The sequence below is a fragment of the Chrysochloris asiatica genome, unplaced genomic scaffold (genome assembly GCF_000296735.1).
Source record: "Chrysochloris asiatica unplaced genomic scaffold, ChrAsi1.0 scaffold00087, whole genome shotgun sequence".
Lineage (NCBI taxonomy): Eukaryota > Metazoa > Chordata > Mammalia > Afrosoricida > Chrysochloridae > Chrysochloris > Chrysochloris asiatica.
This window is the reverse complement of record NW_006408605.1, coordinates 2,678,292-2,702,521: the sequence shown is the minus strand read 5'-3', so window position 1 is coordinate 2,702,521 and position 24,230 is coordinate 2,678,292. Positions and strand designations below refer to the sequence as shown.

Below are 24,230 nucleotides of genomic sequence, written 5' to 3'. Positions count from 1 at the left end.
TTCCTTGGAGATATTGACACTTCTTGGCAATAATTTTCCTTTGAATCTGGAGTTTTCATGCAGGGACTCTATGTCCAAAGGATGCACTTCACTCCTGGCTCTTCTTTCTTGGTAGTAGGTCTCTCTGACCTCTGGTTGTTTGTTTAATCTCTTTTATATCACAAAACAGATTGATTTAAGAAACAACCTAATACTGTAGATTGCAATTATTCTTGTTAACATCATAGAAGGGAGGATTTACAACACACAGGATAGTTACATCAGATCAGAGCTGATCACATCAGATCATATTATATATCATCATGTCGATGATTCTACAATGTAACTGCTAAACTGCTGAGAATCCTGGTTTAGTTGACATAAAGGCTTAACGATCACAAAGTCCAACATGGTAGTCTCCTTTCTTGTCCTCTCTTTCTTCTTCAAGAACACTGGCTGCCTCCATTTCAGGGCCATGCCACATGCTATTCCCTCCTTTCCCCCAACTCTTCCTTCACATCTCAGCTCAAGCATCATTTCCTTAAAGAAGCCTCCCCTGACCATTGGTCTAGGTAAGAGACCCTTGTTATTCAGTGCAATAAAACTGTATTTTTTCCTTTCATAGTTCTTAACCCATGTTTATAAGGAGACATTTAAAAACAAAACAAACAAACAAAACACATCTCTGAGACCATGACTCTTCCTCTGGAAAGTAAGATCCACAAGAGCAGAAACTACATTTGATTTGGCATTTTATCCTTAGTTTCTAGTATAGTGACTGGCCCAGAAGAGGTGCTTAATAAATATTTGTATCATCTCAATGTATTTGCTCAAGCTTAGTCATATACTAACTTTCTAAACTCCACAAACAGCTGCAATGACTTTTATCTTTGTTATCCTTTTCTTTCTCCTTTTACCTAACCTCCAAAGAGCTGACTTCACAAAAAATTAAAATCAGCTTGTTCTTTCATAGATGACTCTCTTTAATGGTAAATTATGCTGAGAACATGGAATAAACAGGAGGCAAAATGATTTTATCCTTTTACCTCTATTTGTCATTTGAATTACTAACAATTTCTGGCTAACATTAGCTTGTATGTCAGCAAGATAGGACTACTTGGCTGTTCTATATCATAGACAATTCAAAATGAGTCAAGGTCTGAAAACAAAACTTGTTTAACTAAGCTCCTTCTTCCAGTGAAGTCATGTAGAGCTGACTCTCTGCTATGTGTAGGCAGTCACAATTCAAAACCAGGTACAAGTAGATGGGTCCCAGGATGTGGTTCCTGAGAAATTCATGTTCTCAGGAGCTATGGTATTGGGACAAAGCTGACCCTGCTAAGAATGACCTTAATATCACACTTGGTTTCAAAGAATGTTATTGTAAATAACCTTAATTAGTATTAATACACAAGAGAGAATCCTAGAGTATTCAATTTGCAGCTTACGTAGCATAGAAGCACAAGGAAAAAGCAAACATTTCTGTATTAGGACTGGTAATAGTGACTGTTGTTGACTTCATATATTCATTGCACAGTTATGTGTTAGGCAATGTTTTAAGAGTGTGGGATATAGCAATAAATAAAACAGACAAGGTTGGATTAGCTTTCAAAAATTAATCACTAACCTCTGAGACTATGGCCCTTAGACACCCTTAAGACCTAGAACTGAAATCATTTCCATGGCTCAACTTTCAGCTGAAAGATGGATAGTCCTGTAAAGTGAACAATAACATCAGGAAAGACATGCTCTTAAAATCAACCATAGAGTTCTCACTGAGACTCGTCGCTCCGACTCAACATGAAATGCACCGGACGGACTCATCATGCGTGAATGCATCTCAGTCCATGTGGGGCAGGCAGGTGTCCAGATGGGCAATGCCTGCTGGGAGCTCCACTGTCTGGAACATTGGATTCAGCCTGATGGGCAGATACCCAGTGACAAGACCATTGGTGGAAGGGATGATTCCTTCACCACCTTCTTCTGTGAAACGGGTGCTGGAAAACATGTACCCCGGGCAGTTTTTGTGGATTTGGAGCCCACTGTAATTGATGAGACCCGAAATGGCCCATACCAACAGCTCTTCCATCTAGAGCAGCTTATCACTGGGAAGGAAGATGTGGCTGACAACTATGAATGTGGTCACTATACCATTGGCAAGTAGATCATTGACCCGGTGCTGGACCAGATCCATGAAGTGTCTGACCAGTATACGGGGCTTCAGGGATTCCTGGTGTTCCACAGCTTTGGAGAAGGCACCGGCTTTGGCTTCACATCACAGCTCATGGAGCGGCTCTCTGTTGACCACGGCAAGAAGTCCAAACAGGAGTTCTCCATCTACCCAGCTCCCCATGTGTCAACAGTTGTGGTCGAGCCCTACAACTCCATTCTGACAACCCATTGTGCTTTCATGGTGGACAACGAGGCCATCTGTGACATCTGTCGCTGCAACCTGGACATTGAGCGCCCAACCTACACCAACCTCAACTGCCTCGTCAGCCAAATAGTCTCCTCCATCACGGCCTCCCTACGCTTCAATGGAGCCCTCAATGTGGACCTGATAGAGTTCCAGACCAACCTGGTGCCCTACCCTTGCATTCAATTCCCCCTGGCCACCTACGCACCAGTCATCTCTGCAGAGAAGACTTACCATGAGCAGCTGTCAGTGGCGGAGATCACCAATGCCTGCTTTGAGCCTGCTAATCAGATGGTGAAGTTTGACCCCGTCAGGGCAAGTACATGACCTGCTTCCTGCTATACCATGATCACGTGGTGCTCAAGGATGTCAATGCCGCTGTTGCTGCCATCAAGACCAAGCGTAGTATTCAGTTTGTGGACTGGTGCCCAACAGGTTTCAAGGTTGGTATGAAACACTAGCCACACACTCTGGTGCCCGGGGGTAACCTGACCAAGGTGCAACATGCTGTGTGCCTGCTGAGCAACACGACCGCCATCGCTGAGGTCTGGGCCCATCTGGACCACAAGTTTGACCTTATGTATGCCAAGAGGGTGTGTGTGCACTGGTATGTGGGTGAGGGCATGGAAGAAGGTGAGTTCTCTGAGGCCTGAGAGGATATGGCTGCCCTGGAGAAAGATTACGAGGAGGTAGGCATCGACTCCTATGAGGATGAGGGTGAGGATGAGGATGAAGAGTAGAACAGCTGCCTAGAGTCTATCATTATGTTCATTGAAAAATTCTTTTGAAATAAACAGTCTCCTTGCACTGTCTTAAAAAAAAAAAAAAAAAAAAGAATCAACCATAAGATCTCAAAAGGGCATTTGCCTAAGACTACAATCAGAAGGTGGGAAGACATAGAAACAAAGGTCAAACCTAACAGTACACACAGAGAGGAAGTAGGAAGAGTGCTATTATATTGTGGGAAGCGTAATCAATGTCATAAATCAAAATATGCACAAGTTGTTGAATGGAAAACCAATTTGTTTTGTAAACTTTCACCCATTTCCCAATAAAAAAGTTTTTTAAAAAATGTGAAAAATTAATCATTCAAATTCAGTACATTAGAATAATGATAATAAGAACAAATACTTATGATCATCTAAATAGGTAAGCTGACTGATTGGAGGAGATCCAATTCCAAGAGATCCAATTCTGTGCCCATTCCAAAGAGAGGTGACCCAACAGAATGTGGAAATCATCAGACAATCTCTTGATATCCCATGTGAGTAAAGTTTTACTAAAGGTAATACAGAAACGGCTGCAAGCATACATTGACAGAGAACCTCCAGCGGTTCAAGCCAGATTTAGAAGAGGCCATGGAGCAAGGAATATCATTGCTGATGTCTGATGGATCTTGGCTGAAAGCAGAGAATATCAGAACGATGTTTACTTGTGCTTTATTGACTATGCAAAAGCTTTCAATTGTGTGGATCATGACAAGCTATGGACACACTGCGAAGTATGAGTATTCCAGAACACTTAATTATGCTAATGAGGAATCCGTACATGGACCAAGAGGCAGTTGTTCCAATAGAACATGGGAACACTGAATGTTTTAAACTTAAGAAAGGTGTGTGACAAGGTTGTATTCTTTCACCATACTTATTTAACCTGTATGCTGAGCAAATAATCCGAGAAGCTGGGTTATATGAAGAAAAACATGGCATCAGGATTGGAGGAAGACTCATTAACAACCTGAGATATGCAGATGATACAACCGTGCTTACTGAAAGTGAAGAAGACTTAAAATATTTATTGATGAAGAACAAAGAGCACAGCCTTTGGTATGGATTGCATGTCAGTGTAAAGAAAACAAAAATCCTCACCACTGGACTGATAAACAACATACTTATCAATGGAGAAAAGATTAAAGTTGTCAAGGACCTCATTCTTCTTGGATCAACTATCAACACTCATGGAAGTAGCAGTCAAGAAATCAAACAATGTATTGCATTAGGGAAATCTGCTGCAAAAGACCTTTTTAAACTGTTGGAGAGCAAAGAGGTCAGCTTGAAGACTGAAGTATGCCTGACACAAGCCATTTTCAATATCCTCATATGCATGTAAAAGCTGGACAGTGAATAAGGAAGACCATAGAAGAAATGATGCATTTGAGTTACGGTGTTGGAGGAGAATATTGAAAGTGTATGGGCTACCATAAGAGCCAACAGATCTGTGTTGAAGTGCAGCCAGAGTGCTCCTTGGAGGCCAAGATGGCCAAACTTCATCTCTCATACTTTGGACATCTTGTCAGGAAGGACCCATAGCTGGAGAAGGATATCATGTTTGGTAAGGTGGAGGGTCAGAGAAAAAGAGGAAGACCCCCAGAGAGATAGATTGGCAAAGTGGCAGCATCAATGGGCTCAAGTGTGGCAACAATAGTGATGTTGCCCCAGAATCAGACAGTGTTTCATTCTGCTGTGCATAAGGTACTGACTTGATGGCACCTAACAACAACAACAACAAATAGGTAAGGAAAAAAAGCATTTGAAAAATTTAATACCCACATATGATAATGATCTATCATGCTATGAAGATATATTGATAATTACGGGTGATTGGAATGCAAAGGTTGGAAACAAAGATGACAGATCAGTAGATGGAAAATATGGCCTTGGTGATATAAATGATGCTGGAGATCACATGATACAATTTTGCGAGATCAATGGCTTGTTCATTGAAAATATCATTTTCAAACAACATAAAAGGCAACTATACATATGAACCTCACCAGATGGAATTCACAGAAATCACACTGACTACATCTGTGGAAAGAGATGGTGGGAAAACTCCGTATCATCAGCCTAAACAAGGCCAGGGGTAGAGTGTGGAATAGACCATCAATTGTTCCTATGCAAGTTCAGCCTGCAAATAAAGAAAATGAAAACAAGTCCACAAGATCCAAATTATGACCTTGAACTTATCCCACCTGAATTTAGACATCATCCCAAGAACAGCTTTGATGAGTTAGACACTAAAGAATTAAGACCAGAAGAGTTGTGGGATGATATCAAGAACATCACACAGGAAGAAAGCAAAAGTCATTAAGAAGACACAAAAGAAGGAAAATACCAAAACTGATTACAGAAGAGATTCTGAAACTTTCTCTCCAGCATAGAGATGCTATCGCAAGTGAAAGAAATGAGGAGGTAAAAGAGCTGAACAGAAAATCTCAAAGGCCAGCTTGAGAAGACAAAGTCAAATATTATAATGAAATGTGCAAAAATCTGGAGTTAGAAAACCAAAAGGGAAGAACACACTCAGCATTTCTCAAACTGAAAGAACTGAAGAAAAAATTCAAGCCTTGATTTGAAGTATGGTAGCGTAGTGGTTACGAATCGGGCTGCGAACCTTAAGATCAGCGGTTTGAAACTACCAGCCGCTCCGCGGGAGAAAGATGAGGCTTTCTACTCCCGTAAAGATTTACACCCTCGGAAACCCTGTACAGGGTCGCTATGGGTCGGACCCGACTCGATGGCACTTAACAACAACAACAACATGGGCAAAATTTAGAAGCTTGGAAGGCTTACAGCTAGGGAAATTTGTAGCAGACTCAAGAAATCCATTGCTTTTTAATTCAAGATGCTCAGCTGCTCCTGGAGCCACCATCTTGAGAGAGACCAAGTTGGGGAAGGATCAGAACAGCCACAAACGCCTGACAGAACAGTTGACATTCTTTTTTTTTTTGTATCTGTTCATTGGTCCTCTCACTGTCTGTGCACGTCCATTATGATGTCTAGAGGGGATGCCTGAGTGAATGGACACTCCACCTCCACCCCCACCCCTGGAGGATTCTACTATGCATGTGCACAGATCTCCTCGAAATTTAAAGTGACAGTTTTCACTTAAAACCAAACGGCCACCACTTGTCTGTCAGTTTGTCATACTGTGGTGGCTTGTGAGTTTCTGTGATTCTGAAAGCTATGCCACCGGTATTTTAAATACAAGCAGGGTCACCCATGGTGGACAGTTTTCAGATGAGCTTCCAGACAAAGACAGACTAGGAAGAAAGAGTGACCAACTACTTCTAAATATTTACTCACTGAATATTTACTCACTGAAAACCTTAGCAGAGAAACACTGTCAGATATAGTACAAGAAAATGAGCCCCTCAGGTTGGAAGGCACTCAAAATGTGACTGGGGAAGAGCTGCCTCCTCAAAGCACAATTGACCATGATGACGCAAATGGAATAAAGCCTGTGGGAGACAAGCCCACGGGACCTTCATTTGCTGATGGGGCACAACTCAAAATGAAGAGAAACAGCTGTAAATATCCATTGAAAATCGGAACATGGAATGTACAAAGTATGAATCTGGGAAAATTGGAAGTTGTCAAAAATGAACTGGAACGCATAAACATCATATCTTAAGCATTAGTGAATTGAAATGAACTGGTATTGGCCATTTTGAATCTGACAACCACATGGTTTACTATGCTGGGAATGACAAATTGAAGAGGAATGGTGTTGTATTCATTGTCAAAAAGAACATATCCAAATCAGTCATGAGGTACAATGCTGTCTGTGATAGGATAATATCCATGCACCTACAGGGAAGACCAGTTAATACCACTATTATTCATATTTACACACCAATCACTAAAGCCAGAGAGGATGAAATAGAAGAATTCTACCAACTTCTTTAGTCTGAAATTGATCAAGCATGCAATCAAGATGTATTGATCATTACTGGTGATTGGAATGCAAAGGTTGGGAGCAAAGAGGAAGGATCAGTAGTTGGAAAATATGGCCTTGGTGATAGAAATGATGCTAGAGAATGCATGATAGAATTCTGTGAAGCCAATGATTTATTAATTTCAAACACCTTCTTTAGACGGTGTAAGAGACGGCTGTTCACATGGATCTCACCAGATGGAATACATAGAAATCAAATTGACTACATCTGCGGAAAGAGAAGATGGAAAAGCTCCATATCATCCATGAAAACAAGTGAAGAGGACTTAAAACATTTACTGATGAAGATCAAAGAGCACAGCTTTCGGTATGGATTACATCTCAATGTAAAAAAAAAAAAAAAATCCTCACCACTGGACCAATAAACAGCATTCTTATCAATGGAGAAAAGATTGGATTTGTCCAGGACTTCATTCTTCTTGGATCAACTATCAACTATCACGGAAGCAGCAGTCAAAAAATCAAACGATGTATTGTGTTAGGCAAATTTGCTGCATAAGATCTTTTTAGCAAAAATGTCAGCTTGAGGATTAAGGTGCACCTGACGCAAGCCATGGTATTTTCAATCACCTCATATGCATGCGAAAGCTGGTCAGTGAATAAGGAAGACCGTAGAAGAATTGATGCTTTTGAGTTATGGTGTTGGAGGAGAATATTGAAAGTGTCATGGGCTGCCAAAAGAACCAATAGATCCATTTTGGAAGAAGTGCAGCCAGAATGCTCCTTGGAGGCCAAAATGGCCAAACTTCATCTCTCATATTTCAGACATATTGTCACGGATGACCAGTCACTGGAGAAGGATATCATGTTTGGTAAGGTAGAGGGTCAGAGAAAAAGAGGAAGAACTCCAACAAGATGGATTGGCCAAGTGGCAGCATCAATGGACTCTAGCGTGACAACAGTAGTGAGGTTGGCCCAGGATCGGGCAGTGTTTCTTTCTGCTGTGCATAGGGTTGCTATGGGTTGGTACTGACTCAATGGCACCTAACAACATGGGTAAAATATTAAATGATGCAGAAAGCATCAAAAGAAGGTGGAAGGAATACACAAAGTCACTGTACCAAAAATAAATGGTTGATGTTCAACAATTTCAAGAGGTAGCATATGATTAAGAGCCAATGATCCTGAAGGAAGAAATCCAAAGTTCACTGAAGACATTGACAAAGAGCAAAGCTCTGGGAATTGATGGAATACAAATAGAAAAATTTCAAGAAATTGTTGCAGCACTGGAGGCACTCACTCTACTAGGCCAAAAAATTTGGAAGACAGCTACCTGGCCAACTGATTGGAAGATATTCATATTTGTACACATTCCAAAGAGAGATGACTCAATGGATTGCGGAAGCCATCAGATAATATCATCAATATTGCATGCAAATAAAATTTTGATAAAGATGATTTAAAAAATGACTGCAACAACACATTGATAGGGAACTTCCAGAGATTCAAGCGGATTCAGATGACAAAATGGAACAAGGGTTATAACTGCTGATATCAGATGAATCTTGGCTGAAACAGAGAATACCAGAAAGTTGTTAACCTGTGTTTTATTGACCATATAAAGGCTTTTGATTGTGTGGATCATGACAACATTGTGGAGAATGAGTGTTCCAGAACACCTAATTGTGCTCATCAGGAACCTTTAAATAGACGGAAAGGCAGTTGTTCAAACAGAGTAAGGGAACACTAAATCTTTTAAAATTAGGCGAGGTGTGTGCCAGGGTTTTAGTCTTTCACTATGCATTGTTAATCTATATGTTGAGCAAATAATTTGAGAAGTTGGATTCTATGAAGAAAAATGTGGAGTCAAGGCTTAAAGAAGACTCATTAAGAATCTGAGATATGCAGATGATACAGCCTTGCTTGTGGAAAGAGAAGAGTACTTACAATACTTACTGATGAAGATCAAAGACTACATCCTTCATTATGGGTTGCACCTCAATGTAAAGGAAACAAAAATCCTCACCACTGGACCAATAAACAACACTAAGTTAAATGGATAAAAGATTGAAATTGTCAAAGACTTCATTTTGCTCAGATTAATCATCAACAAGGAATTAGCAAACAAGAAATCAAATGACATATTGCATTAGGCAAATCTGCTACTTAAGACCTCCTTAAAGTGTTGAAGAGCAAAGATGTCAGTTTGAGGACTAAGGTGTGCCTGACAGAAGTCATGGTATTTTCAATAACCTCATATGCATGTGAAAGTGGGACAATGAATAAGGAAGACCATAGAAGAATTGGTACACTTGAATTATGGTGTTGGAGGAGAATCTTGAAAGTGTGGTGGACTGCCAAAAGACAAACAGATCTATGTTTGAAGAAGTATAGCCAGAATGCTTCTTAGAAGCCAGGATGACCAAACTGTATCACTCATATTTCAGGCATATTATCAGGAGGGACCGGTCCCTGTGGAAGGATATCATGCTTAGTAAAGTGGAGGGTTGATGAAGAAGACCCCCAATGAGGTGGATTAAGACTGTGGCAGCAGCAATGGCCTCAAGCATAGCAATGATTGTGAGGTTGGTGCAGGACCAGACATTGTTTTGTTTTATTGTGCTTAGGTTGCTATGAGTCGGTACTGACTTGATGGCACCGAACAACAACAAAACAATGTGTTAAGGAAAAAACAAAATTTAACTCTGGTCAAAGTAGAAATAGAAATGGGCTGTGTGACCCAGTAGAGGGAATTTATGAAAAACCTTAACAAATATTATACTTAATGGTAAAAAATGGAAAGTTTCCCTCATAGGATCAGGAACAGGGTAAGGATAGCTGCTTCTACCTCTTCTATTGAGCATTACACTGGAGCACTGGAGGTCCTAACCAGTACAATATTGCAAACAAGAGAAGTAAAAAGGCATCTGCATGGGAAAAAGATGAAAAATTGTTATTGTATGATAACATGATTGTCTATGTACAAGACAGTGTGGAATTTAGGATAAACATTGGACTACTAACTACAGGGTTGTTGGTTCAAACCCTGTAGCCACTCCTTGGAAACTCTATACAGAGTTGCTATAGGTTGGAACCAAGTCAACGACACTTTCTTAACAATAACAATCTACAAAAATGCTACCAGAGTAAGTGAGTTTGGAAGGTTTCAGGATCTAAGCTTAATATTTAAAAACCAAACCAAACCTATGATATATTTATATACATAGTAAAACCCATGAAAACCAGAATCTGCGTAAGTCTGTCAGAGAAAACTTAAAATTTTCCACTAAAAGGAATGATAGAATAGTGGTAAGACTACATTCTGTGAAAGGTGAAAAACTTGTGAGACCAGGCAAACCAAGACAGTTCTGTTGGGTTCTGATTCAAGCAGGATTCACTGTACTGTTGTTACATGCCGTTAAGTCAGTTCTAACTCATAGTGGCCCTATATACAAGAGAGTGAAACAATGCCTGGTCTTGTACCATCCTCACAATTGTTGTCGGGTTTAACTTCATTGTTGTTGTCACTCTGCAATCAATTTTGTTGGGGGTCTTTCTCTTTTTTGCTGATGTCCTTAAGCGTGATATCCTTTTCAAGGGAATGATCCCTCTTGATAACATGTCCAAAGCATATGAGACAAAGTCTTGCCATCCTGTCTTATAAGGAACATTCTGACTGCACTTCTTCCAAGATAAATTTGTTTGTTCTTTTGACATTCCATGGTACTTTCAATATTCTTCACCAACACCATAATTCAAATGCATAATTCTTCTATGAAATTCCTTATTTCATATATTCAACATTCAAATGCGTATGAGGCATTGAAAATATCATGCTTGGATCAGGCTCACCTTAGTCCTCAAATTGATATCTTTGCTCTTGAACACTTTAAAGAGGTTTTGTGCAGCACATTTACCTAATATAATCCATCAATTTGTAATATATTATATTCCTGATGTGGTTCTGTATGATAAGCACTGGACTATGAACCAAAAAGTTGGCTCGGTGGTTCAAACTCAATCAGCTGCTCCTCAGAAACACTATGCAGGATTGCTATGAGTTGAACTATATCAATGGCACTTAACAACAACAACATAGATCAACTGATTCCATGAATGTTGATTGTGGATCCAAGTAAAATGAAGTCTTTGATAGTTATTGGGCAAGGACAGATTTTTATCAATAGATAACATTTATCTGATCCATTTTGAGAGATCTGCTTACCCAGGAAGGCCAGCAAAGCTCATTGCCATTATATAACACTTGGAGATGTCTTGTGCATGTCCTGGGAAACAACCAATGGGAACCCAGTCTCAGATGTGAACAAAAGAGAGAGAATTTAAATGTTATAGTTGACTACTGCAATGAATTCAATCAAGTTACTTTTAAACTGTATTTCAGTTTTTTTTTTAATTAAATGTTTTTATTTTGGATTGAGTGAAAGTTTACAGGGCATATCATCAGCTTCACATTCAACCATTCATATAGCTTGTTTCATTACATTGATTATTATCCCCTCCATATAGCATCAGTTAACAGTGTTTCTCTCTATCCTCTTTAGCTTTTTTTGCAGGGGGTGAGGGGGTGGGGGGTAACTTGCCTTTTTGGAATTTACAGTCTCGGCTTTTAGGGAAGGTTTTTTACATTTGTCTGTGGATATCCAGGCCTCAGGTATGAGATTACTAACAAGCATTACTGAATAATCAGATGAGGGACAGTTTGCTATGTCTAGTAGGTAGCTAAAGTCTGATCCTCAGAGCCTATGGTTTGGACGGTCAACAACGCTTGGGCCCACAGGGGCTTGGCCTCCTGACCGGGTCTGCATCCGAATCCTCCTTATTTATTGTTTGTTTAAGGGACGCTGCCTGTCTTAGGCGGTCAGTGCGAATTCCTCAGTCTTACCAGTCATTGAAACTCATTGCAGCATGGCAATGGCTCTGTCTTAAGTTGCCGAGGTTCCACGTGATCCTCACCCGTCTCTGGCCACACGTCCAGCATAAACAGCCGCCATCCGAGGAAGGCAGAGAGGGAGGAGATCGGCTGGGGACCCCATGCGCCAGACGTTGCCGGCCCACCACCTGCTCTAAGGTGACCAAGCAGGATCACTATGCTGAGGTTCAATCAAGTTCTTAGGGGATCTTACTCTCTAGCAGGGGTAGCAAATTAGTAGCTACTCAGTGCTCACTTTGAGAATTACTTATATCAGAAATTTGAGCATGTAGCTGATGAATATCCACAGACAGGTGTATATTGTTCCACAACCTCCTAAAATGCTGTTGGATTAAGTTCCAATCAATTTCTGGGTTACTGAAAGATAACACAAATCTACTTATACCATGAGTAACCTTAGCTGGGAGTGTAATCTGGATATATTGGGTATTTCAGTTTTTTACAGAGTTATGTTCTAAACAATATTTGTAACTAACTTTAAACTGTTTAAAATACACAACAGCCACAATTGCATACATTTAACATATGGATACAAAAGCTGGACAGTGAATAAAGAAGATCGTAGAATTGACACCTTTGAATTGTGGTGTTGGAGAAGAATACTAAAAGTGCCATGGACTGCTAAAAGAACCAATAGGTCTGTTTTGGAAGAAGTGCAGCCAGAGTGCTCCTTAGAGGCCAAGATGCCTAAACTTCGTCTCTCATACTTTGGGCATATTGTCAGGAGGGAACAGTTGCTGGAGAATGATGTCATGCTGGATAAGATGGAGGGTCAGGGAAAAAGAGGAAGACCCCCAACAAGATGGATCAGCCAGGTGGCATTATTGATGGCGTCAAGTGTGGCAACGGTAGTGAGGTTGGCCCAGACATTGTTTCATTCTGCTGTGCATGGTTCGCTATGAGTTGGTTCCGACTCGATGGCACCTGACAACAACAACAACATAATACTAACATGGGTAATAATTTAATACTAAAAAGAAAATACTGAAAATATTAATGTTTATTTGTACAGGATATTTCATGTATCAAATGAGTTTGGTTTTTTATTGTCTGTTGTGTAGGACACGGTGCTTGATATTGTTCGTTTTTCCATTAAAATTGTAGCATTTATTATGAAAAAGTATCAAAATTGAAGTATGAATTGTTTAAAGCAAAATTCATAAAAGTCAAATTCTCATTATGGGAGATCAATAAAATTTTACATTGCTGAAATAACTAATTTTCAACTTATTTTCTTTGTTGAAGAAAATGCAAACATTTTTTTGTAGAAAATGGGGTATATAGTAAAAACCTTTGTCCCCCATATCCACTAAAAATGTTATACTCGTGTTCATTTCTTTCTGCTAAAATGGCATATTCTATACTGTGTTCAATCACTAATATTATAGTCATATGTTAAAAGAAGTTACATTATGGATAGCTAAGACATACACCAAAAATCCAAATCAAACCCACTGTCATTTAATTGATTTGGACTTATAGCAACCTACAGAACAAAGCAGAACTGTTCCACAGGGCTCCTGAGGCTATAAATCTTTATGGAAGCATGAAAGTCTCATCTTCCTCCCTTTTAGCTGCTGGTGGGTTTGAACCATTAACCTTGTTATTAACAGTCAATGCTTAACCCACTTCATCATCAGGGCTCATTTAAGATACACGTACACACCACATGTCCAGTTTGAATGAGTGAGTAAGCAGGGGAGGGGACATCACATAATATCAATGTTTTAGGGCTCTCACCTGCCTTAATCTGGCCTTGTATATCAATATAGTTTTGATTTGTATCTCTCTACTGGTGTGGAACCGTGGGTTATTGCATTGGACTGCAGTCAGTTTGAACTATAATGTCGGCTGTTTAAGCTCACCAGCCACTCCTTGGAAACCCTATACAGGATGGCTGTAAGTTGGAACTGACTCGACAGCACTTAACAACAACAATAACAATGGCTAATGTGGCACTGTGGGATAAGCACTCGACCTCAAGGTCGGTTTGAACCACAAAGTTGAAAACCCTATACATGAGTGCTATGAGTCTGAACCAACTCAATGCCACTTAACAACAGCAATGGTTAATGATCATGAGCACTTTTTTACATTTTTGTTGGCCCCTGAATGTCCTCTTTGGTGAAGTGTCTGTCCGTGTCCTTTGCCCATTTATTCGTATTATTATTATATTGTTAATCTCCTGGTTGTTGAGCTTCTGAAGTTTTCTATATATTTTAGATAATAGATCCTTATCAAATGTGCCATTTACAAAGAATTTTTTCTAGTCTGTCGGGTTTTTTTTTTTTTTTTAACCTCTTGGTAGTCTTTTGATGACATTTCAGTTGATGTTGTTGTTGTTGTTAGGTATTGTGGAGTTGGTTCAACTAATAGTGACCTCATGTATGAAGGGAGAATTTTTAAGACAGCTTCAATTTCTTTTTTGCAATGAGTCTGCTCTTATTTTCTACCTCTATGGTGTGTCATTGTAGGATAAGCACTGAACTGCTAGCTGCAAGGTTGGCAGTTCAAATCAAACCCACCAGTCCCTTACAGTAGCAGCCAACTTTATGGCACACAGCAATAAGAATGAGCAAATATTCATTAATAATCAGAATGTGGAATGTATAATTTTTGAACCTAGGATAATTGAAAACTGTCAAAAATGAAATGGAACGCATAAAGATCAATAACCTAGGCATTCTTGAGCTAAAATAGACTGGTATTGGAAATTTTGAATCAGATAATAATATAGTTTACTACACCAAGAATGAAAAATTGAAGAGGAATTTCATTGTATTCATTGTCAAAAAGAGCATTTCAAGATCATGTTGAAGTGCAATATTATCTGCTATAAAATAATATTTATATGCTGACACCAGATGGATCTTGGCTAAAGCAGAGACTAGTAGAAAGACATTTAGTTGTGCTTTTTTAATTAAGCAAGGCATTTGACTATGTGAATCATAACAAACTATGAATAACACTGTGAAGAATGTGTATTCCAGGACACTTAATCGTGATTGTAAAGAATTTGTACAGAGACGAGAGGGAATTCTTCAGGGAGAAAAAGAGGATAGTGAATGGTTTTAAATTAGGAAAGGTATGGGCCAGAGTTGTATCATTTGCAATTCTCATTCAATTTGTATGGTGAGCAAATAATCTGAGAAGCTGGATTAAGTGAAGGAGAATGTGGCATTAAGATCGGAGGAAGCTTTGTTAACAATCTGTGATATGCAGATGACACAACTTTGCTTAATGGAAGTGAAGAGGACTTAAAATACTTAATGATGAAGATCAAAGACTACAGCCTTCAGTATAGATTGTATCTCAATGTAAAGAAAACAAAAATCTTCACAACTGGACCAAAAAATAACATCATAATAAACAGAGAAAAGATTAAAGTTTTCAAAGACTTCATTTTGCTGGGATCCACAATCAACAATCATGGAAGCAGCAGTCAAGAAATCAAAAGAAATATTGCATTGAGCAAATCTTTAAAGTGTTAAAGAGCAAAGATGTCAGTCTGAGGACTAAAGTGCTCCTGACCCAACCCATGATATTTTCAATCACCTCATATGCATGTAAAAGTTGAACAATGAATAAGGAAGGCCATAGAATAATTGATGCATTTGAGTTATGGTGTCAAAGAAGAATATTGAAAGTACCAAGGACTACCAGAAGAGCAAACAAATCTGTTTTGGAAAAAGTACAGCCAGAATGTTCTTTAGAAGTGAGGATGGCAAGACTCTCATTTTTGGGGCATGTTGTCAGATGGGATCAGTCCCTGAAGAAGGCCACCATGCTTAGCAGGATAAAGGATCAATGAAACGGAGAGAGACCCCAATGAGATGGATTGACACAGTAGCAGCAACACTGGGCTAAGAAATAACAACAGTGGTAATGATGGCTCAGGACTGGGCAGTGTTTCGTTCTGTTGTTCATAGGGAACTGTGAGTTAGAACCTTGACATCACTTAACAATAATAACAATAGGCAAAAGATTGAGCAATGCAGGAAGCATCATAAGATGATGGAAGGAATACAGTCACAATACCAAAAATAATTGGTCAATATTCATCCATTTCAAGAGGTAGACTATCAACATCTGATGGTACTGAAGAAAGAAATCCAAGCTGCACTGAAGACACTGACCAAAAACAAGGCTCCAGGAACCGAGAGAATACCAACTGAAATGTTACTACAAACTGATGCAATGCTGGAAGCACTCACTAGTCTATGTCAAGAAACTTGGAAAAATGCTAGCTGGCTAACCAACTGAAAGAGATTCAGTTTTGTGCCTATTCCAATGAAAGGTAACCCAATAGAATGTGTAAATTATGGAGTCCTGATGTGGCGCTGTAGAATATGTACTGGACTGCAAGCTTGGTTTGAACAGCAAGACCAGTGGTTCAAGCCCACCAGTTGCTCCTTGGAAACCGACTCAATGGCACTTAATGCCAACAACATATTAGTAATTTGTAATATCCCATGCAAGTAAAATTTTGATGAATATAATTAAAAAGCAGTTGCAGCAGTTTATGGACAAGGAGCTTCCAGAAATTCAAGCAGGGGTCAGAAGAGGACTTGAAGTGAGAGATATCATTGCTGACTTCAGATGGATCTGGGCTGAAAGTAGAGAATACCAGAAAAATGTTTGTTTGTGTTTTTTTGGCTGTGCAAAGGATCATAGAAAATGAAGGATAACATTGTGAAGAATGAGACTTCCAGAACATTTAATTGTGCTCTTGCAGAATCTGTACATAGACCAAGAGACAGTCATTCAAACATAACAAAGAGATATGGCATGGTTTAAAATCAGGAAAGGTGTGTATCAGAGTTATATCTTTTCACCATACTTATTAAATCTATATACTGAGCAAATAAACTTAGAAGCTAGACTATATGAAGAAGAATGCTGAATCAGGATTGGATGAAGACTCATTAACATCCTGCAATATGCAGATGGCATATCCTTGCTTGCTGAAAGTGAAGAAGACCTAGAAATACTTACTGATGAAGATCAAAATGTATAGCCTACTGTCTGGATTATAATTAAGTGTAAGGAGATGAATTGACACAGCGGCTGCAACAATGGGCTCAAGCATAACAACAATTGTGAGGATGATGCAGGACCATGAAGTTCTTGGTTCTATTGTAGGGTTGCTTAACAACAGTAGGAACTGACTTGATGGCACCTAAAAACAATTAGATTATTTGTGTCAATTCAGGAAAGTAAAGTGCTTCTAGAAGTGAGTCCATTTCTTTCAGGTTTTCAGATTTGTTGGAGTATAATTTTTCACAGTATTCTGTTATCCTTTTTATCTTAGTTTGTTATGTTGCAATGTCACCTGTCTCATTTTGTATTTTGATTATATACATTTTCTCATGTTTTTCCCTCTTTGTACAATTTGGACTGTGGTTTGTCTATTTTATTGATCTGAGAGCCAACTTCTAGCCTTGTTGATTCCTTCTGCTATTGTTCTGTCTTCTGTATCATTTATTTCTGCTTTGATATTTTTTCTTTGTTTATCTTGTGGCTGTTAACTTTGTTGTAGCTCCTTTTCTATTTGTTTGAATTGTAGGGATAAGCTATTGATTTGGGCCCTTTCATCTTTCTGATGTATGCATTTATTCGTATAAAGTCAATACTGTATCTCAAAGGTTTTGGTATGTGGTATTTTCATTCTCATTTGTTTTAAATTATTTGTAAACTTCATTTTTAATTTCTTCTACTACCCAGTTAGTTTCCATGTAATAACTTTTTCCTTATTCTTTCTGTTATTCATTTCTAGTTGTATAGCATTATGATTAGAGAAGGTGTTTTGTATTATTTCAAACTTTTAAATTTGTTTAGGTTTGTTTTGTGGCCTAAAATATGATCTATTCTAGAGACTCATTCTTGTGTATTGAAATCGAATATGTGCTGTGTTGCTGTTGGGTGGTATGTTCTGTATATGTCTATGAGGTTGACCTATGAGGTTGGTTGCTTGTATTTTTATTTCTTTTGATGCTTTATTGTAAATTATGTGTTAGTTCACATGGGAAGACATCAATTTCACATTGATCCCATTGCATATCGTTTCCTTGCCATGGTCACAATCCCCTCCACATATCATCGACCAACCAAAGGGTACACCCCGCAAGCCTGCCCCCTGTTGTCCGCACACCGCCCCCCTCTCTCTCTCTCTAGGTCCAAAGTCTCCAGCTGCTCCATCTCCCCATGTCATTGTCTCTGCCTCCATCCCTGGCATCACTGCTTCTCTGAGTAGGGTTCCGTTCTCTGCTCTTCTCCTTCGATGGTACCAGGGACCTCCGTTCCTAGAATGTAAGGTTAATCATTCCCCTCCATTTGCCCCAAAACGTCCACATTTACATTTCCAGCCCTTACAATCAGTCCTGATAACAATTATTTGCTATTGTATTGCAAGGGACCTATCTGCATCTCCTTTTATCAGCCTTAACTAGGCAGAATGGATACCACTTAGTGGAGATTCCACCTTGCTCCATGTCCTCTGAATCTAGGTTCCCTCTTGAAAGCTTGTAAGCCAGTCACTTATTGCCTCTGTATCCCCCCTCCCCCCATTCTGAGTAGCCAATATCCAAGTTTCCCATCCCTGTCCTCTCCGTGTGCAGTGGAGGTGGGAATGATCCTCACTGTGAAGATTTGTTCACTCTTTTGAGCTATTGCTTCCATAGGTGTGTGTCAATTTCATCAAATTGTATCAGATTATTCTTTTTTCCCTCTTCTTTCCTCTGGTTGAGCTCTGATCATCTAGCCATTGAAGCCAGGTCAAGTTATCTGCAAGTGTGGGTGTACTTATGCATGTGCCCTCTCTTCTTATCACCTGGATGCTTCACTCTTCACTATAGTCCTCTGTGGCACTGTTGCTGATTCTGAGTCCAAGAGTCCCCTGGACTTGGCACACTGCTGGCCAACCAGCTCTCCATCTGGGTTCACAGGAGTCTATATTGAGTGTTGTAGGGCTTAGTTCATAGCTTCATTGCTGTTTTTTCCTCACTTCCCCTTGTCAGTGATGAAAGTGGTCACCCATCAGAGTATGTATTCCCATTGAGCCTTAGTCTTAGAAGGGGGTTTGCCTTGAGGGGAACCTGACCACTTGCCTTGTTGTTTCCTGGGTGAGCCAATTGTTTGTTCTTATAGTAATCAGTTGGCCTACCTATACTGTTTTGTGTTTTTCCTGTCAGTCTTTCTTTCAGGAAGTATCTTCTGTTCTTCTGGCCACTCCAGGCTGGTCTGCTTGTCCTTTCAAGTGGTTCTTTCCCCTCAGAAGATTCTGGATGCTGTTCAGGAATCCATCTATGGTCTTATAATGCAGGGGCTCCTCAGGAAACCTCCTTCATTGGGCACTTTGTATCCCCCTTTTAGGTATTTCAATCAGTTATAGGCAGAAGAAGAACTTACAAGCTTTTTATGGTGGTATTTCTGGCTATTTCTTTCTCTCCCACTCCAGTGTCTATTTTATAGTAGTATTCCAGGGAAACCAAGATTCAGCAGACAGGCAAGTATCATAACATTATCTCTCCGCTTTTCCTTATTCAAACCATGTTTCAATCTCTGTATCCCAGACCCCTGTTGTTCCAAGGTTTTGCATACCTCATTATTTGCCTCTGTCCCACTTCAGTTTCACATTCATCCTATCATGTTTCATTTCATTGCAGTGATTAAAATACCCTCCATGATTCATCAAATAATCAAAGGATACACCCCACAGGCTGCCCCCCCCGCCACCGGCTGTCAGCAAACAGCTCCTCTCCCGATCTGAGTCCCATGTCCCCAGCCAGTCAATCTGTCCATGTCATCATAGTCCCCCCACCATTTTGGGTCTGCCCCCCAAGGTATCCTAGTTAGTTATATGTTGGATCCAGGCCCACATGTTTTCTGTTGTGATGCTTCTGGCTGTTCCCCCATCCCTCAAGTGTCTATTTCACAATGGTAGGCAACGGAGAATAAGATTCAAAAGATGGCCAAGCATCTTAGCACTATTGCCCTCTTTTCCCCTTTCAAGCCATGCCTCAATCCCTGTATCTTGAAGCCCTGTTATTCCAGGGTTGTGCATACCTTGTCATTTAGCTCTGTCTCACCTAGCCCATGCAAACCTGCCAAAGGTTGCTTGTATTTTTTATCTTTTGCATTTTTGTTGAGTTTCTTTCTAGTTGTTCTGTCCATCATCAAAAGTGCTAGATTAAAGTCTCCTACAATTATTGTAGATCATAAATCATCTGTCAGTTTGTTGTACTGTGGTGGCTTTGTTGTACTGTGGCTTTGTTGTACAACAAACTGACAGATGATTTGTGATCTACAATATTAAAAGCTATACCATCAATATTTTAAATACCAACAGGGTCATCCAAGTTTCAGCAGAGCTTTCAGACTACAACAGATTAGGAAGAAGAAGAGACAGACCATGTAAAGTGTAAATAACTGAAAATCTTAGGAATAACAATGGGACATTATTTGATATGGTACCAGAAGATAAGTTCTTCAGGGTTGAAGGAACTCACACTGCCACTGGAGAAGAGCTGTCTCCTCAAAGTAGAGTTGACCTTATTGACATGGATGGAACAAATGAAGGTCCTGAAATCTTTGTTCCATCCAACTCAAAATGAGAAGAAACAACTGAAACATTCATTAATAACTGAATCATGGAATCTATGAAGTATGAATCTAGGAAAATTGGAAGCTGTCAAAAATGGAATGGAATGCATGAAGAGCATAATCCTAGGCATTAGTGAGCTGCAATGGACTGGAATTGGTAATTCATTTTGAATCTGACAATCATGCTTTACTAAGCCAGGGATGTCAAATTGAAGTGGAATGGTATCACATTCATCATCAGTAAGAACATTTCAGGAACTATCTTGAAGTTCAATGCATCTGTGATAGAATAATAACCTTACACCTACAATGAAGACCAGTTAATAGCACCATTATTCAAATTTATGAATAAACCACTGAAAAAATAGGATGAAAATGAATAGTTCTACCAATTTTTTTCTGTCTGGGATTTATCAAACATGCAATCAAGATGCTTTGGTAATTATTGGTGATTGGAATGCGAAAGTTGGAAACAAAGAGGAAGGATCAAATGATGCTGGAAGTCACATGAAAAAAAAAATTCAAGACAAATGGTTTATCCACTGAAAACATCATTTTTAACAACACAAATAGTGACTGTGCACATGGGTGTCACCAATACAATATACAGGAATCAAATGGACTACAGCTATGGAAAGAGATAATGGAAAAGCTCAGTATATCAGTGAAAAAGACCAACTGTGGGCCTGACCACCAATTGCTTATGTGCAAGTTCAGGCTGAAGTTTATGTGCAAGTTCAGGCTGAAGCTGAAGACAACTAAAACAACTCCATGAGAGACAAAATATGACCTTGAGTATATCCCACCTGAATTTAGAGGCAATTTCAGGGAGAGATTTGATCATTTGACTTTAATGACCAAAGACCTGAGAAATTGTGGTATGACATCAAGAACATTAAGCATGCAGAAAGCAAAAGGTCATTAAAAAGACAAGGAATAAAAAAAAAAAAAAAAAAAAAAAGAGAGACCAAATGGTCCCAAGAATTAGTGAGGCTTGATGAAAAATTAAAAATAAAATTCAATTGTATGCTATTACAAGAGCTATATCTGAAACATAGGCATACAGAAAGGTGGAAGGTAGCCAATTGCCTCCATGAACAATTGCCTTTGTCATGAGACCAAAATAAGTGGATGGTGCCCAATTATCATTAATGAATATATTGATCAAAGATTCTACAGAAGAATCTTGATTAAAATGGGGAAAATACAGAATAGAATTTCAAATCCTTATCAGTTCCAAACTTTCTAGAGCCATGGAGATGGGATGAAGCCCTGAAACTGTTGTCCTGAGATAATCTTTAAACCTCAAAACAATAAATATCCCATGAAGTATTTTTTAAAAAAATAAACAATAGTTTAGATAATCAAGAATCTCTGCCTTGAATATTACGTTCTTTTAAGAACTATGCATATGGGATCAAACTGACTATAACAACTGGAAAGATTAGATGAGAAACTCAGGAGGCACTGAGTTTAGGTTAATGAGGGAATAAAAGGAGGATGAAAATGGTTGTAGAACTCTAAGAAAGTTGTCAATGCCACTGAATTGTACATGTAGAAACTGCTGAATTAGTATGTTTTACTGTGTATATTCTGAGCAACAGCAAAATAAAATTTTATATAAGGAGGAAAAAAGAAAGTAAAGGACTGGAAGGTAAAACATGGAAATCACTGAATGTATTAGATTTTTCTTTATTAATATCCAAAGACAGAGTAGACTTTAAACTAAATTATATTACTTGGGGTAAAGAGGGACACTTCTAAAAACAAAATAGTTTAATTCAGAGGAGGATATGTTGTTAGATGCCACTGATTTGACTCTAACTCATGGAGACCTTATGTATAAAAGAATAAAATGTTATCTGGTTTTGGACTACTCTCACATTAGTAGGTATGTTCGATCCCATTATTGCAGCCTCTGTGTCAATCCATCTCAGCGAGGCTCTACTTCTTTTTCACTGACCTGCCACTTTTGCTTTTAAGAGTCACCGAGTCAGTTCTGACTCATAGTGACTATGTATATGGTTTCCAAGGAGTGGTTTGTGGGTTTGAACTGTCAACCTTGTAGTTTGTAGTCCAATGCTTGCCATATAGTGCCATACCAAGTAAGATAACCTTCTTCAGGGATTGGACCTTCATGATAACATGTACAATGTAAGCAAGATGAAGTCTTATCATCCTTGCTGGTAAAGAGCATTCTCTGGCTGTACTTCCTCCAGGACAGACTTGTTTGTTCTGGAATTCCATGATATAACTATCATAAACTTGTATGCATTCATTTAAAAAGCCTCAAGATATTAGACATGAATCAAGAAATATATATCACTAAGAGAGAGATGGAAATGTGTCATTGTAGTGGTAGATTTTTATACACCTATTCAAATAATTCTCTGGGCAAATTATTGAATGATGCAGAAAGCATCAAGAGAAGATGGAAGGAATACACAGAGTCACTGTACCAAAAGGAAATGGTTAATGTTCAACCATTTCAAGAGGTACCATATGATTAAGAGCCAATGATACTCAGGGAGGAAGTCCAAGGTGCATTGAAGGAATTGATTGGCAAAGAACAACGCACCAGGAATTGATGGAATAAAAATTGAAATCTTTCAAGAAAGTGAGGCAGCACAGGAGGCACTCACTTATATCTGCCAAGACATTTGGAAGACAACTATCTGACTGACTGATTGGAAGAGATCCAGATTTGTGCCCATTCCAAAGAGAGGTGACCCAACAGAATGCAGAAATCATCGACAATCTCTTTGATAACTCAAGCGAGTAAAGTTTTGTTAAAGGTAATACAGAAATGGCTACAATCATACATTGACAAAGAACTTCCAGAGGTTCAAGCCAGATTCAGAAGAAGCTGTGGAATGAGAGATATCATTGCTAATGTCCGATGGATATTGGCTGGAAGCAGACAATATCAGAAAGATGTTTACCCGTGCTTTATTGACTACACAAAGGCTTTCAATTGTGTGGATCATGACAAGCTATGGAAAACATTGCAAAGTATGAGTATTCCAGAATGCTTAATTGTACTCATGAGGAATCTGTACATGGACCAAGAAGCAGTTGTTCGAACAGAACATGAGAACACCGAATGTTTTAAAATTAAGAAAGGTGTGCGACAAGGTTGTATTCTTTCACCATACTTATTCAACATGTAAGCTGAACAAATAATCCAAGAAGCTGGGTTCTATGAAGAAAAACGTGGCATCAGGGTTGGAGGAAGACTCATTAACAACTTGCCATATGCAGATAATACAACCTTGCTTGTTGAAAGTGAAGAGGACTTAAAACATTTACTGGTGAAGATCAAAGAGAACAGCCTTCGATGTGGATTATATCTCAATGTCAAGAAAACAAAAATTCTCACCACTGGACCAATAAACAACATTCTTATCAACGGAGAAAAGATTGAAGTTGTCAAGGGCCTCATTCTTCTTGGATCAAGTATCAACACTCACGGAAGCAGCAGTCAAGTGATCAGACGATGTACTGCATTACGCAAATCTGCTGCACAGGAACTTTTTAAAGTGTTGAAGAGCAAAGATGTCAGCTTGAGGACTAAGGTGCGCCTGACCCAAGCCATGGTATTTTCAA

The 24,230-nt window shown here is 39.1% G+C and overlaps 1 pseudogene; it reads left to right on the top strand.

Moving 5' to 3' along the window:
- The first annotated feature begins 1,804 nt into the window (after nt 1–1,804).
- On the top strand, nt 1,805–3,135 carry LOC102837093 (annotated as a pseudogene).
- Nucleotides 3,136–24,230: the final 21,095 nt, after the last annotated feature.